At 38.4% G+C, this 15,754-nt stretch overlaps 1 long non-coding RNA gene across 4 annotated transcripts; it reads left to right on the top strand.

Annotated features, from left to right (window-relative positions):
• Nucleotides 1–5,868: 5,868 nt before the first annotated feature.
• LOC110682991 lies at nucleotides 5,869–11,052 on the top strand. Of its 4 annotated transcripts, none has more exons than XR_002503527.1 (4): nucleotides 5,869–8,013; nucleotides 8,877–8,931; nucleotides 9,016–9,214; nucleotides 10,644–11,052. It is a non-coding gene; the product is annotated as an uncharacterized LOC110682991 (long non-coding RNA). The 4 variants fall into 4 exon arrangements; XR_002503526.1 differs by having other exon boundaries at nucleotides 8,877–9,084; nucleotides 9,162–9,214; XR_002503525.1 differs by having other exon boundaries at nucleotides 8,877–9,214; nucleotides 9,581–11,052.
• Nucleotides 11,053–15,754: the final 4,702 nt, after the last annotated feature.

Raw genomic sequence — 15,754 nt, 5'->3', positions numbered from 1 at the left:
CCTCCGCCGCCTGGTACCTTTACTACTCAAGCAGGAGTGACGGCGACTGAGTAACACCAAAGTTAACTCATAGTCACTCTCTCAAACTTAGTATGGAGCCTAAAAGGTATGAATCGTCCGCCTGTTTTTAGCAAACAGGGGCTCTCAACCACTACTCCTGCTAGGTTAACAACCTATGAGTTAAAAGCCAACAAACATTGGCGAATAAAGGGGAACAACCGGTACCCACCGCTTGATACCTCTACTACTCAGTTACTTGGCGACTAGGTAACAATCATGTTTACTTGGTCACTCCTTAAAAATTTAGTATGAAACTAAAAAGGTGTTCATACAGCACCTGTTCACACTAGATTAAATATGGCGGGAAACAGTCGGCCTAGACGGCCTAAAGTCTCTAGCCTAAAAGCATGACAAGTAGGAAACAACTTTCCTACTTGGTTAATTTTACAAATGACAGGACCGCCTGCCTAAAGGGGATCCAGTCTTTAAAATGTTTCGAATACCGATTGGATAAATGGCCGACTGATCGCCTAGCCTGGAAACAGACAACCAGTCGTCCAGGGGCATAGGCGGCGTGACTAACTATCCGTACCTGTCTGCAACTATCGGCCATGTAAAACAATCGGTATAGTGTACAATTGGATATCAGAATATTCAATACTTAAACAAATTTGAAGCAAAACAAAAATATTCATTAAAAAGAAGCCGGTCATTAAAGACCGGCAAAATATTCAGAGCCCCGGCCCCCTGGCCGGGTAAATACAAACAAACGGCACGCAGGCCGTGGAAAGAAGACATAAAGCTTAAGAAGGGGGCAGATCTTCAATATTAGCAGTTGTCGCCTGATCAGCACTCTTCTTGCTGGACTCGGCTTCAGCTGCATCCTTCTTTGATGCATTACCCCCAAGCGGCACAAGCGCCACTACCGGCTGCTCCTCCTCCTCCAACGCCTCTTCCTCAGCAGCCGCCAGGATCTCTTGATTATATCTATCAGAACACTGGCGGTACGTTTTTTCCCATGAGGCAAAGTCGGCATTGGGGAAGAGGCGGCCCCAAGTCATGCGCTGGATTTGAGCAGAGTCTTCCATCATCTCCCGGACCAGCTCTTTCTTTTCTTGCTCGGCCTTTTCCGAGAGCTCCTGAGTAAGACTCTTCTCCTGGGTCACCAAGCGTACCTTTACGCTCGCCAAGGATTTCTCCAAGGTTTCGTATGAGGACATCTTTTGGCGAAGAGGTCTCAGCTCGGCCTTGAGGTTGTTGATGGTCGCCTCCAGCTCGCTATTCCTCTTCTGGGCCGCCTCTAACTGAGCCCGGATAGCGGCGGTAGCCTGCGCCTGATAATAAAGAATATCAATGGTCAGAACTTCATTTTGGGCAATTTGAAACATTGCCTTATCACAGTCAGAGGCGGCCATAGCTTTTGCAGCCTTTACCTCTTTGTTCTTCCGGTCAAGCGGCTTGCGAAGGCCGTTCACTCGGAGTAGGGCCTAAGTAAAAAAGGGAAAAGGCGTCAGTTTCCAAACAAAAAAGAAAACAGGCGTCCTGGAATTCAAATACTCAAAAATATGCTAAATATACCTCAGCAAGGACCCCTGCAATCCCGTCTAGGTCAAGGGTGCCGACACCCCTGACCGCCTCCCTTTCAGCTGGAGGAACGACCTTGATCATAGACTTGGCCACCTCGACCAAGTCAGGCTCTTGAGGGCCGGCTGCATCAAGCATAAACAAACAGATTAGACCTAGTAAAGAAGGGAGCAAGTCTAAAAATTACAAGGATAATTTCATACTTCTAGGTGGCCCAGCTGGAGTTTTAGAAGAAGTGGCCGGCTGCTTCTCAGCCGCCGCATGTTTCCTGGCAGAACTAGGAGAGCTCGCAACAGTCGTCCTCCGGGCCTTGGGGTCCGGCTGTTGGGAAGAAGAAGCTCTTGGAGCGCCCGTCTAAAAAAGAAGAAAAAGTCAGTATATACATAAACACAACTCCAAAAAGAGGGTGAAAGGTTCGAAGCCCACCAAGGGTGCCCCCTTGTTGGGGGAGTCGGTTGAAGACTGTTGCATGATGGAGGCCCGCAACATGGCCGCCACAGTCTTGGAGGCGGTAATTTTTCTCATGGTGTCCGCTGCAAAAACAAATAGCAAAGTTAATAAAAGTCATAACAAGAAATGAATGGAACAACAGAGTATTCGACAGGCCGGCTACCTCTTGAGCACCGACTGCTGAGGCCACAGGCGGCCAAAAAGTACTCGTCGTAGAGCCATTTGAAGCTCGGGACGCAGTGCAGGGGTACTTGCTCTCGTACCCCTGAAGTAGAGTTCACCTTTGACTCTACTTTGAAGAGTCCTTTATCAAGGATCTCTTTCTTAGCCTTGGGGGGAACAGGCGGCATGCTACGGCCGCCTGCAAGAAGGGGCGGATTCCTGTTCCACCTATTGAAGCGCTTGTTCAGCTCAATGTCTGAACTCTCAATGATGAGGAAGGTGCTCCGCCAGTCCTTCCACTTGTTTGCTTTACCTCTTGTCATGAGGTAGCCCCTGTGGCTTGTCAATTGATACCAGCCGGTACCGCCTGTCTTAGGGGTTCGGCTGAGATAGTTCATATGGGCGAAAGCCTCGAAGTTCGGCTCCACCCCGTGCAGTTCGCACCCGGCCACATAGCCGAGTACGTTGACCCAAGAGTTCGGGGCTAACTGCCATAACCCCAACTCATACCCATCCAAGATCCGCTGAACAGCCGGATGTAGTGGGAAGCGTAGCCCAGCCTTGATGGCCGCCTCGTAGCAGCCAAAGCAGGCGCCATCATAACTGGTACCAGCCGGCCAGACGACTGTGTCTTCTGGATCCGGCACGAACACTAAAAAGCCGGGGCCCATTGTGTGGTTTGCGATAAAGCTCTCCACTTTCTCTTGCATGGCTGTGATCCGGCCCCGAGGTACCGTGCAGTAGTAGGGGTATTTTGCTCTCGGTGAGAGGCGGATGGCTCCGCCCAATCGTCCCCCTTCTCAACTGCGTGAGAAAGCCTCGCCTCTTGTAGGCGACTGTTTTCTCTTCTGTGTCCAGAGAAGCATGGCCAGAAGAGCTAGACTCGGAATCGTCCTTTGACGAGTCCGAAGAGGACGACTCCTCCCCTCTCCCGGAGGGGCCCGCCTCCTCTCCTTTAAAAGGAGCAGGAGAGAATGTAGAATTGTCAACTGTAAAATGGGAAGGGGTCACTTTGACTCCTCCCTCAGAACTGCCGGCTTTCAAGCCGCTTTGTTTCACTTCCACATCTGGCGCCTGGTCAGATGTTTCACTAATCGGCACCCTGTGGGAGGAGCCGTCTGAGTTTGAGATCCTGGCAGTCTTTTTTGTTCTGGCCATCATGCTCTGCATAGACACAGATACAGTCGGAATTTGTATAAAGGGCAAAGATGGGTCCAGAAAAGGGCAGGCGACACTCCTAGTCCTAGATTCAGCCGTCCCCGGTGACCGGCTGATCACTAACCTAGGTCGTGTCGTGTGCTTCCGTGGTGCCATTTCAAAAAAAGAATAAAGTAAAGAGAAAATTAAGAGTAAGAGAACCGACGGTTACCTGAACGAGTGACGATTGATGAAATTCTGAAAATCCTTTGCAGTCGGCTTGTTAGAGCAGGCGGTAGGCAGAAAGGGTCCAAAATGTCAGAGCAAGTTCAGGGGTCCGAATGTTCTCTCACGAAGTTTTCAAGTGTGAAAATGACCGAAGTCAACACTCCTTTATATAGGCGAAGTGAGAAGGCGAAGGGTCACTTCCAGAATTCAAAATTTTGGCGGGAGAATCTCTCGGCCTCTCGCCGAGTGACACCTGTAGCAGGTCGTCGCCTGTTACAGGGCGATACCTGTCACAGGTAACACGTGACCAGTCACGTGCCACCTGTGAGGGGCAAATGATTAGGAGATTTTTCCCCACCAATCACCATCTGACAAGTGGACCAATCAGGTTCCGCCATGTGTCCGTCACATGGGCCAATAGGAGCCTGCCACGTGTCAAGCAATGATCCGTCCACTATGGACCAATTACGACACAACACGTGTCCTTCCCATGACACCTGGGATAACCGGTCACCTAGGCCCAACTTCCGTGGGAAGCCCAATCAGCCCAAGGTTAACCTAAACCTAGATTGGCACGTTTCCCGAGGTTATAAATACCTCCCTTAATCCTCATTAAGGGAGATTACGCAGATTACACACATTAAACTCTCTCACCTAGAGAGACCCAATCACTTTAATTTCCGCATTAATTACTCCTTAATCAAGTACTAACTTGACCGTCGGAGGCGGATCTCCAATCATCCGGAGCATCCGTTTGTTTTGCAGGTACAGGCGCCAGGTTCCAGTCTCGGAATTGTAACTCTCCCGCAGGACATCAGAAAACCCCGAAACACCCTGCTCTCTCCCTCGAAAAGCCCTCCCATCCCCACCACCAGCATCCAAGACCCCTCCCCGCGCCGGCAAACCGAAACCACCCCTCCCCCGCCATCTCCACCCCCTGAACCACCACGCTGAAACCCAAATTAAAAAACCCTATAATCCAAATCTAGGGTTTCGGTGTTGGGGTTTTAGGGTGTTGAATTGTGGTTTTCGATCGGCCAGGGTTTTCGAGGAAGAGACAACAGTGTGCGGCATCAGTCACAAGGTAGGGTGCAAGTCGGTGTCGGCGCCGAAGCGGGGGATGTGGCTGGGCTCGTACCAAAAGAGAGAGAAAAATTAATGGGGGCTTTGGGGACGGGTGGGGATGTAGCGGTGGTAGTCACTAGCACGGACAGCCAGCGACGGGTATGGGTTGGCCGGGCGCCGGCTAGCGGAATGGGCTGGCGGTTGCCGGCGAGTAGGTCTGGCAATCCCTGACCTGACCCGATATCCCGACCCGAAGTTACTGAGAGAAACTCGAACCCGACCCGAACAGAACCAGAACAACCCGAATTCAACCCGATTTGACCCAAATTTCATATTTTGTAATAATATTAAGTGTTATACTATTTTTGATAGTTTTCTAAGTACAACCTGAAATTGACCCGAACCCGACCTGCTAACTCAAATTGCCACCCCTACCGGCAAGGGGAGGGACGGTGGCACCGTTGCAGTAGAAGGTTTTTTTTTTATTTTTTATATTTTAATAATTAATTCTATAATTTTAAAAATTAACTAATTAATTAGAGGTTGCCACGTGTCCTGATTAACGTTAATGACTAACAGACTTAACTGTCGTTAGTCATTAAGGGCATTTGATGACATTTTTAAAAACTTATGTATATATGGTGAATTTGAGAAAAAAAAATTGGTTATATAATGAATAAAAAAATAACTCAGTGGTATATGGTAAATAATCCGTAAATTAAAACATTATATTCAATCTATCTTTTTAAAATACTAACAATTTCTTCATGTTATCCAGCTCCAAGCAAGATCGAGCAATTAGAGATGCAAAGAATGAAGGAGAGTCATAGCTTTCGACTGTTCATGAGGAACGTGTTGTATCACATAGCCCTCCTTGACACGGGGAAGTTAGTTAGTGTTGGTGGCCATTCCCCATTTATAGAGAAAATGTATGAAGATGAGCTTTTTATTATATGATGCACAAAGGCAACTTCAACAACATTCCAGTGAATGACAAGGGATTAAGAATCATATCTCTAGCGGAAGTAGACGATTGTGTTGTGAAGATTGAGCCAATTAACTTATGATGAGGATATATGTTCAAAGCTATTCAAGAAAGTTGAATTTGTTGATCTCACCGAAGAATAGTTCGATATTACATGCTTTATCTATTAGAGGTATTTGTGATTTACTAATATCTTTTGCTTAAATGATGCGCAGTGCCAATGTATTTTATAACACGACTATGGCATGTTATAACAATTTTCCTAACGGTAATATAATCGGAATGTTATTTTAATAAGAAAAATGATTATTAATAATATATTATGATACTGCATAAATAATTTTGTGAAATTTAACTTACAATAAAAAAAATAAAATAAAAATAAAGTAGTACTTCTATAAAGATTCATAACATAGCTATTTTCCTAACGGTAATATAATCGGAATGTTATTTTAATAAGAAAAATGATTATTAATAATATATTATGATACTGCATAAATAATTTTGTGAAATTTAACTTACAATAAAAAAAAAAATAAAAAAAATAAAGTAGTACTTCTATAAAGATTCATAACATAGCATAAGAAAGTGATTCATAACATATACATAGATAGTGATTCATAACATATATATATATGATAAATTGATAACGTTAAAGGAAATTCTACATTATAACCCTTAATTTTTGCTACCTATTCTTGGTAACCCCTCTTTTATTTTATTTCACAAAATGACCTTAATTAAAATTTTATTCTATCTTATAACCTTATTGGGTTAATTTTTATTAAAATACAAATCATGGTTAACTTTAATGATTAGATTACTATTATGCTCTCTACCCACATCCCTTTACAACCTCCACCACCATCACATCAAACACCACAACCACCCATCCACCATCGTAAACCAACAATGGGCCTCAGAAACTACCCCAGCCACCCCCAAATATAATTCACTTTAATTAACCGCCCACCACACGACTGAAAACCCATCCACCTGGCCAAAAAACCGTCCTCCCCCTTTGAAAATCCGACCCTCACCAGGCACCATCCACTCTTTTATGAAATCAAACGCACATCACCTAACCCCTTCAAAAATCCAACCCAAAACTACTCACCCCTTCGAAAATCCTTCCCCAACCACCCACGCCTTCGAAATTGAACTGGGGCTTATGTGGTTCGTTTTGCCTTCGAAATTGATTGCTGCTTGATGTGGTCAAAGCTGTTGCAATTGTTTTTGTTGTTTGTTTGGTGTGGTAGTGGATAAGCTGGGTGGTATTGGCGGTGGTGGCGCACCAGAGGATGGGGGAACGATGGAGGTGGCTGTAGGGAGTACTATGATGGGGAAGAGGATAAAGAAAAATGTTTTTTAGGATGTTTTTTTAAAATGAAATCTAACCATAGTTAGTCTTTAACCAAAATTTTAAGTAAAAACACTCATTAAGGTTAAAAGATATAATAGAATTTTAATTTGTAAATAAAATAAAATGAGGGTTACCAAATATAGGTAGCATAAATTGGGGATTACCATGTTAAATTTCCCTAATGTTAATTTGGAAACTATTCATCTTGCCTTAAAATAGGGCACTTATATACTCGTCGCTTTAAAAAAAATGCTTATACTCCCGTACATCGAATACTCGTCGCTTCATCATTCCACCATAAGTTTGCACGAGTGTACCTGAGTTCAAAACCTCGACTCTCCATGGCACTGTCCAATTGTAAGATTCACAATGCTGCATGTCATCAAGGGTATCATCCCCTCCACAAGGACTAGCTCTCATAAATATTCTTACAACAATAATTTTCCAGCTGCATCCAATCCACATCAACGTTTGCGTTAATCCGTTTTCCTTTCCAACAACATAGTTCCACTCTGTATTAAGCCGTAACAAATTAGTAGATAAAAAATCTCATTAATCTTAGGATAAATATGAGTCTCAAAAATTATATCCCAGTCGGAAAATTTCTCTTGGTCACTACTACAAAAACCTTGTTTTTTCGACGCTATCATCGCTTGGGAAGACCGTCAACGTAAATTTGGACTTTAGCGTGTTTTGTCGACGCTTTTAAGCATCATAAAAATCTGTCGGCTACTTTTCGCGTAGAGAGCTTACTTATAGTCGCGTGCCCTGTTTGTGATATTATCTTAGATCCCGCGTGTTCAAATTCTAGGGTTATTAACAATTTGGCATTATCATCTTTTTCAACTGCCTCTCTGTAAATTCTCTCTCTACCTACTTCTATATCTCTCTTATGCTCAATTTTTTTCTTCTCAAAGGTCCACATACAACTCATTCCATGTTTAGGTGAATTAATTTTTCTTTCTTCTCACAATTTGAATTTCCAGTATAAGATGGATATTTATCTCAAATTGAAATTTTTTTCCCAAATCTCGTTCAAGTAAGTAAATATATGGCTCTATTTAACATGCTACAGAGTAGATCTTTGCAAATTACAGTTTCAATTGATGTTAAATTCATTGTTGTTTTTAAAATTTTAAACTAAGTATAATTGGGGTATATATTTTGATAATGCTAATGATACCAGGTTTAACATGATTCTGGGTCAGTGTTAAATTATTACTGTTTCAATTGCTTTCGTTACTCCATTCTTGCAGAGTAATAATTACTAAATGCATGTTTCTCTTTGCGATTGAAATTTATAAATTTAATATGAAACTTTGATTGCTATTTTGTTGCTTTGATGTGATTTATTATTGGTGCATTCTCAACTTAACTGAGATAAACTCATTTTCTTGGTATGAAGAGTTCTTGATGAGTTGATGTTAGTTTTTTCACTCCTTTTTTTTTTTTTAATATTGCAAAATTATTCAGATTTAATGTTAGATTCTAATATACTCAGCTTCATAATTTTGGTGATATTGATGTGCATTGCTTTTGTCAGCTATGCAGCTTGTTTTGAGTGCTTGTTTGGTCCAATTGTTTCCAGGCCACTCCCTATCTTCCTATTATTCTGAATTTTTATTAATTCGTGGTTGTGTTTTGCTGTTGTTTAGATAAAAATTTGTATTTTTTATTCCTTTTAGCTTCTCTAAATTCTGGAATTCTAGTTCTTATAGTGAATTTGACTGAATTTTTCACAATAAATATAATTTAAATCAAACCATCAGCATTAGAGAATTTTTATTTGTTGATTCATGAGAGGTTAGGAGACTTGAAATAAATAGAGGATTCCATTCATTGGACTTTTATTTTGGCTACTTAATATTTTATTGTACCAACTCTATGTTACATTCTATGTAGAATGCTATAAGAGGAAATTACAAATTATATGAGGTGTCTTTGGTATAAAATGCTGGTAATTTTCTCCATTTTATTTCTTAAATAAGCATATATACTTATGTTTCTCATAATCGGATATGAGTTTGTGTCTCTACTGAAGTTTCAGGTGTGAAACTGCAACTTTCCCTCTCTTATCCCCCTAGCTTCCCTCTCTCCATTAAAAAGAAATGTATGTTTTGCATTTGTTCATTACTGTTTTATATGCTTCTGGTTAATCTACTATCATTGATGCTGAGTTTCTTGCAGATACCAGAGCCATAGTTTAATTTCGTCAAATTTAGAGATATTTACGTTCCTGGGTAGGTAACATTTTAAAGCATAAGTGTCTATTCCTGTTTTAACATTTCATTATGTTGCAAAAAATTTCTACTTTCAGCTTACTTAGTGTAATTTTGAGTTATTTAAATGAACATTATGTCACTTTAATTGCCTTGGATGATGATATACTTTGGTACAATGTTTTTTTTTATTTTTTATTTTTTATTTTTGTATTGCTAGTTTCTTATGTTTGAATACCCTTATTCTAAAAGAAGAGGGTGGCTTCTAGTTAGTTCCTTAAAGTATTTGGTGTGGTTTCTTTTCGAATCATAGTAATTGGTATTTATATTACTATTTCAATTTCTATCATCAGTTTAAATGATTGAATGCATATTTTTTTATGTTAGTGTGAATTACTAGACATGCCATCAAATTTACAACTTGAGATCGACATTATTACTCTGCTATATCAATTCCTAAAGATTTTCCTAACTCGGAGGCTAGATTCTTACATAGAATTGCAGGCAACAAACTCTACCTTGCTGAGAACTACGGTAAATTGCATTTCTTGTACATGAGCTCGATCTTTGTGCTATTTTTTTTGGGAGCTTTACCTTTTTCAAACAGATTTTAGTATTAACTTATATTAGGAAGAGAAAGCATAAGTGGAGTATATATTAAGTTTCCCTCTGTGACTAAATTGACTTACAACTTATAGCTTACAAGCTGGCATGATTATGCTAGTATCCAGATATTCCAAAATGTTTTTGTAGAGTTCAATAGTGCATCTAAAAAGTGATGTGATTTGACCGACACAATCACATTTTTGTAGTATATGAGTGTTCCTAAATTACTCAAAACTGATGTGATGCTCCCAACACAATCACTTTTTTGTGCTTCTTCAATTCAAGGTTGATTTCCACCTAGATATTTGCCTAATGATTCAAGAGGGGGATCCTTCCTAATAAGGTAACCTGTAATCTGTTGCTTGGACCTTTGGTTTTTAATTTTTTTTATTAATGTGCAACTGGTGAATCGATGAAGGCTTCTCTTTACGGGCATAATAATAGTGAAGTTATCAAACAAGTTTTAAGTACTAGGCTTAGCCTTGATGTTATTCATCTGAGTTTGCTGAAACTGTGATATTTTGCATATTGTAATTTGTAGTAATATTGTGCTATAACTATTTAAAAGTTGTACATGTTATCATTTTTGCTCTCTAGCTCTTTTTTCCTTGTATTTTATTTTTTGAAGTTGCGTTTCTGCATACTAATGAGTTTAAGACTCAGTTTGAGCTAGATTAGTGTGAAATATAAATGGTTGTGTGGATATCTGAGTGGAATATCCCACGTATTGTCATGGTAATGCATCTCCACTGTTCAACTAGATTTTCTCAACATCCTTGTTTCTTCTAAACACCTATAACATCAAAATTAGATAGAAAGATTAATGTTGTTGTTGTTGTTGTAGGATGCTGATCACACTCTTGTCGCTCCACCTTGCGTTGCTACTCTATAATGTTGTTTCCGATGCTGTTGGTCCATGATGATGTTGTTGTCTGTCTTCCCAGGCCACACTAAACCACTTAGTTCCTGCCGAAGGATCCACAAACATCAAAGGGTGTGCTGTGATTCGTCACAGTATGAAATTTGCTTTACGCCCTTTGCAAGCAGATTAAGGAGCAGCTAATTGGAGATCGACTGAAGTTTATTTGTGAAGAAATGAGCAGATTTGTTCCACTACGTACTAGTCACGAATGAAATATAAGTTGGAATTATATTTGTTGTAATAGAAAACTCATTACAATGAGATATTGTACATGTACTATAACATATTTATATGCAATAAAAAAAATAAAATAAAAAATAAATTGGCCTAATTTTGTTGTGTATATATTGGTAATACTAGTATACTAGTAAATTTTTAGTGTGAAATATTTTTTTTGGTAATTATATTCTAGATATTTTTGTAAAGAATTTGGACAAAAAAAATAGTATCCCCAACAATGAGAATATAGACAGAAAAACGTGTCGCCAAAACATTAGGCATCTAGTATATGAGACTATGGACACAATAAAGCGTCGCCAATTTTAAGGTTTTTGACACAAAAAGCGTCGATAAATCTTAGAAAGTGCGCCAAAAACTGCAAATTTCGACGCTCGTATAAAAATTTGGACGTCATATAGCGTCGAGATTTGCGACGCTTTATAATGACGTCTAATTTACTCGACTCACATATTTTCGACGCTTTTTAGCGTTGAAAAAAAGCTTAAAAAGCACCTTAAAAGGACGGATTCTCTAGTAGTGGGTCTAGATAATATGGTTTGTCTCCCTCCATATTTGTGTTGGAGAAAGTATGCGTGGTGAACATAAAATTATATGGTGTAGAGAAGTATGAAAAAGGGGTTGTAATGAACTATATCTAATGGCGACCTAATTTATCAAAAAATTATAATTTCTAATTTTTAAATTAAAATTCTGGACAAAAAAAAATACATTATTAATTCAAAGTATCATTTCCAAAATTAAGGAATCGTACCGTTATATAAAGAATAGGAGACGAACCGGTATATACATTAATTAATTGAACTTGACCCAGTTTTTGGAATTGACTAAACACAATCATTTCATCAAAGCCCTTTGCATCTCTAGAGAATATGAATCAGAAGTGGTAAAGCCTTTTTATCTTATTAATTAATTAGATTATTGACTTTAGATTATATAATCATTATACTTTATATGATATTTTTTTAATATTATTAAATTAATTAATTATTGAAATTAGATTATACAATCATTATACTTTATATGATGCTTTATAATCATTAACAAAATATATAATCATGATTTTTTTATTAAAAAAATACTACTGTATTACAAAATTTGAATTATAATTTTTAGTAATAAAATATGATGCTTACTAGTGTTGAAAAAAATAATTAAAACTAGTGTTATAAAAAATTACGATGGCCTATTCCACTTAGTTATTAGATTCATTCAAAATAAGAACTAGTGTATAATATTTTAAATAATAAAAAGATATACATAATTAATGATTATGAAAAAACGCAAACGATTATATTCTCAAAAAATAAATATAGAGCATGTCCATAATTTAATTTTCGGGTTTTCAAAAAAAAAAACATAGCTACTTGTGGGGTAAAACATCACTGCTTTGAAGAATTAATGGATTGTGATATTTGCAACTGGAGTGTGTCAATGAGGTACCGGCCATTATCAATAGGGGTCAAATACCTCATTAACACACATGGTGGAATGAGGAAGAAGAGGATTTACAACTCATGCCCAGAATTAGAATTAACACACATGGTGGAATTAAAATGTATACCCTTTTTTAAATTAGAAAGGCGTTGGTTTATCAAGGGTTGAAGATGGAACTTTATACAATCTTCCTTCACTTTGTTTATCGCAAGCGTTTAAATTTACCTTTGTTTGTTTTACGCTTTAAGGGTCGTTTGTTTTAAGCTTTAAGGGTCAATTAATCTTAGTCTGTTTTTTTTTTTTTTTTTTTTTTTTTTTGTAGTTGCTATGGGTGTTTCTATCGTTGTTAGAATTTCTCCGATAATAATAATCTATTACGCCTTTTTAATACATATTTTACATTCTTTGAAGTTCGTCAATTATATACCATATATCAAAACTTGATACTGCAAATAAACGTATGATGCTATGAAATAACCAACATTAAAACTAAAAATTTTATGCAATTTAACACGCTACGAAATAGATGCCTCAATAATATTTACTCGTAGTAGTCAATACCCAACAAAGTCACTCCTCCATGTCAATATCATTGTTACAATAACATAATATTTAAAAGCCACTGTAAAATTGAATTTGTTACTATTCCATAATATATAAATATCACTGTAAAATTAGTAATGATTCAAACAAATAGGAAATTGATACGTTTAAATAAGTAAAGAAACAAATAACTTTACTATTACCTCCTACTTTATGGTTCACAACATGTACACACAATGCACTTAAGTGTTGATGATTTAGAGTGTTGTACGGTGCGCGCTCGCGCCCATGTTATGAACGCCCGTGCAAGGTAGGCGCGGCCGCGATGAGAGCGCGCCTAAACCGCGCACCTCTCTAGAAATCAGCATTTTGGATGAATGTGGGTGGCGCGCCCGCGCAGCCTGGTGGCGTGAAAACTGCACCCCTCACTGACTTCAAGTTATCTTTCGTAGGTTTTTTGGGAGGCGCGCCCGCGCTGCTTCCCAGTTCTGCGGTTTTTGCTAACAGTTATTTCTCTTATAAAAGGGATTTTTTTTTTTAGAACAGTAGATAGACAGAACATTTTAAGATCTTTTCTCCCAAAAAAGAATTTTCCACATTTTCTCTCAAACTTCTTGCAAACTTTTGTGAGAAAAACTCTTGAAATTTAGCCAATTTTGTGAATTGTTCATTGTATTTCGATTCTAGTGCTAAGAACGAAATTTGCTGTCAATTGTATCTCAAAGAGGATTTCCGGTTTAACCCAAGCACCGTGTGGGGGAAATAAACCTCTTTAGGAAAGTGTATACACACCTTTGACAATGTATCAAGGATTGAGTCTTACGGGACATTATTATTCTCATGTTCATGCTTGTTGTCATCGTTTTGGAGGAAAGGCAAGTTTGATCTTTTCACACTAGTGTAATCTTAGTAAAATTTTCTGTAATTTTTTAGAATTTGATAATACTTTATTCAAATACATTGTGTTGTATTTGATATTTACAATTTATATTGTAATATTATAATTTAGGATTTGTTCCCACACATATTCTAAGTGTTTTTTTTTTATTGAAATCACTGTAATCCTAACATTAAGTTCTAAATACTAGTTACACAAATCAAACTAAAAATAGATAACTTACAAATAATAAAATAATATTATAAACGAAATCTACCATTTTATTTGGTCCATTAAAGTAAAAATTGTACAAAATGTTGTTTAACATTAAAAATATTTTATTTTTGGTGATAAGAAAATTAAAATAAAAATGATAACAAAATATGTATACATTTTTTTTTTCTAATTTAGAAAAGGGTATACAATTTCATGTGGAATACATATTGTGTCCATTAAGTTCCTTTAAAAAAAATAAAAAAAAGAAAAAGGTTGTGTCGTTTCAAATAATATATATATATTTATATATATATATATATATATATATATATATATATATATAATAATTCAACATTAAAAGTTTATTGTAGGGACGTGCACCTTCCCAATAAAACTAAGGGGAAGATGAATAGGTAGCTATTGATTTGTCCTCTATTTAAAGAACCCTAATGATGCTTCAACTTCATCTTTAAACATTATTCTCTACAGACGCTTTCTCTCACTGTTCAAAACAATGTCCTACTTCATCCTCTAAAATGGCTAACAAAGATGGTGCCTCATCTTCTACAACTCTAGTCAATGTTCAATTGGTCGGTTTGCAACACTATTTGTCTTGTCTTCAAGGGTGTTTTTTGAGGCTTTATATCAACAGCAAGCGGCAGAAAGAAGGCGAGAAGAATTTTTAATGCTAATTGAAAAAATAAAAATGGACATTTCAACAAATGAAACTGAGGCATAGCATCATCAACATGCAGGGCATGTGCCAAATGAGGGTGTGGGTGATGGGACAGGTGTTAGGGATTCGGTTGTGGGTGTTGATGATGTTACTAGATTGTGCCTATAACGTAATATAATCTTGCTTCACTTTGTTTATCACAATCGTTTAGGAAAAATTGACAAGAATAATCTCAACTTTGCCTCATTCGCCCAAAATAATCGCAACTTTGGATTTTTTTTTAATAATCCGAACTTTAATGTGAATTTGCTTCTAATGGACCCAACCGGTTATCTAACTTGTTTTTACAAGTTACCTGACACGTGTCAGCAATTGACTGGTTCAAAAAAAATAAAGATAAAATAAATAAAATAAAAAATTAAAGGAAATTAAAGAAAAAATCTAAATTTTATTTAATTAACTAAAAAAACCCACCAGCCATACCACCCTCCCCACCGCCACCCCTGCCGGCGACCGGCCATGCCGGCTCCCGGCCACCCCAACCTCCAACGCAGGCGGCTAACCTACCCCCTCCCTTCTCCCCTTACCCCGACCCCCCTTTCCCCACCGCGCGACCACCCAGCTAAACCCTAACCCCTTAAACCCCACCCCCTCCCTTCCCCGCCACCACGAATAGTTCCCCTCCCTTGGGGGTTGCGAGGAGTACGCGTGCTAGTTGTTGCTATGATGCTAGCGTTGGAGCTGCGATGCTGTGCGATTAGAAGCGGCATGAATTGGTGCGTTTGCAGGGGAGCTCGGGCAGCGACAATTATGGCCGTGGGCGCAAGGTAAGGGGGAAAGGGAGGAAGTGGGCTGGCTGACGATGGAAATGGTGAAGCTGGGTGCCGACGTGGCCGGTCGTCGGGCAAGGGATGGCTGGGGCTGCTGGTGGTGGTAGTGGTGGAGGTGGATTTTTTTTACTTTTCTTTTTACTTATTTTTAAATTAGTTAGTTTTTATTTTAATTATTTTTAGAAAAATTTAGTTTTATTGTTAGTTAAATGTTAAT

This window comes from Chenopodium quinoa, unplaced genomic scaffold (assembly GCF_001683475.1).
Source record: "Chenopodium quinoa cultivar QQ74 unplaced genomic scaffold, ASM168347v1, whole genome shotgun sequence".
Lineage (NCBI taxonomy): Eukaryota > Viridiplantae > Streptophyta > Magnoliopsida > Caryophyllales > Amaranthaceae > Chenopodium > Chenopodium quinoa.
This window is presented reverse-complemented; position numbering and strand designations above follow the sequence as displayed.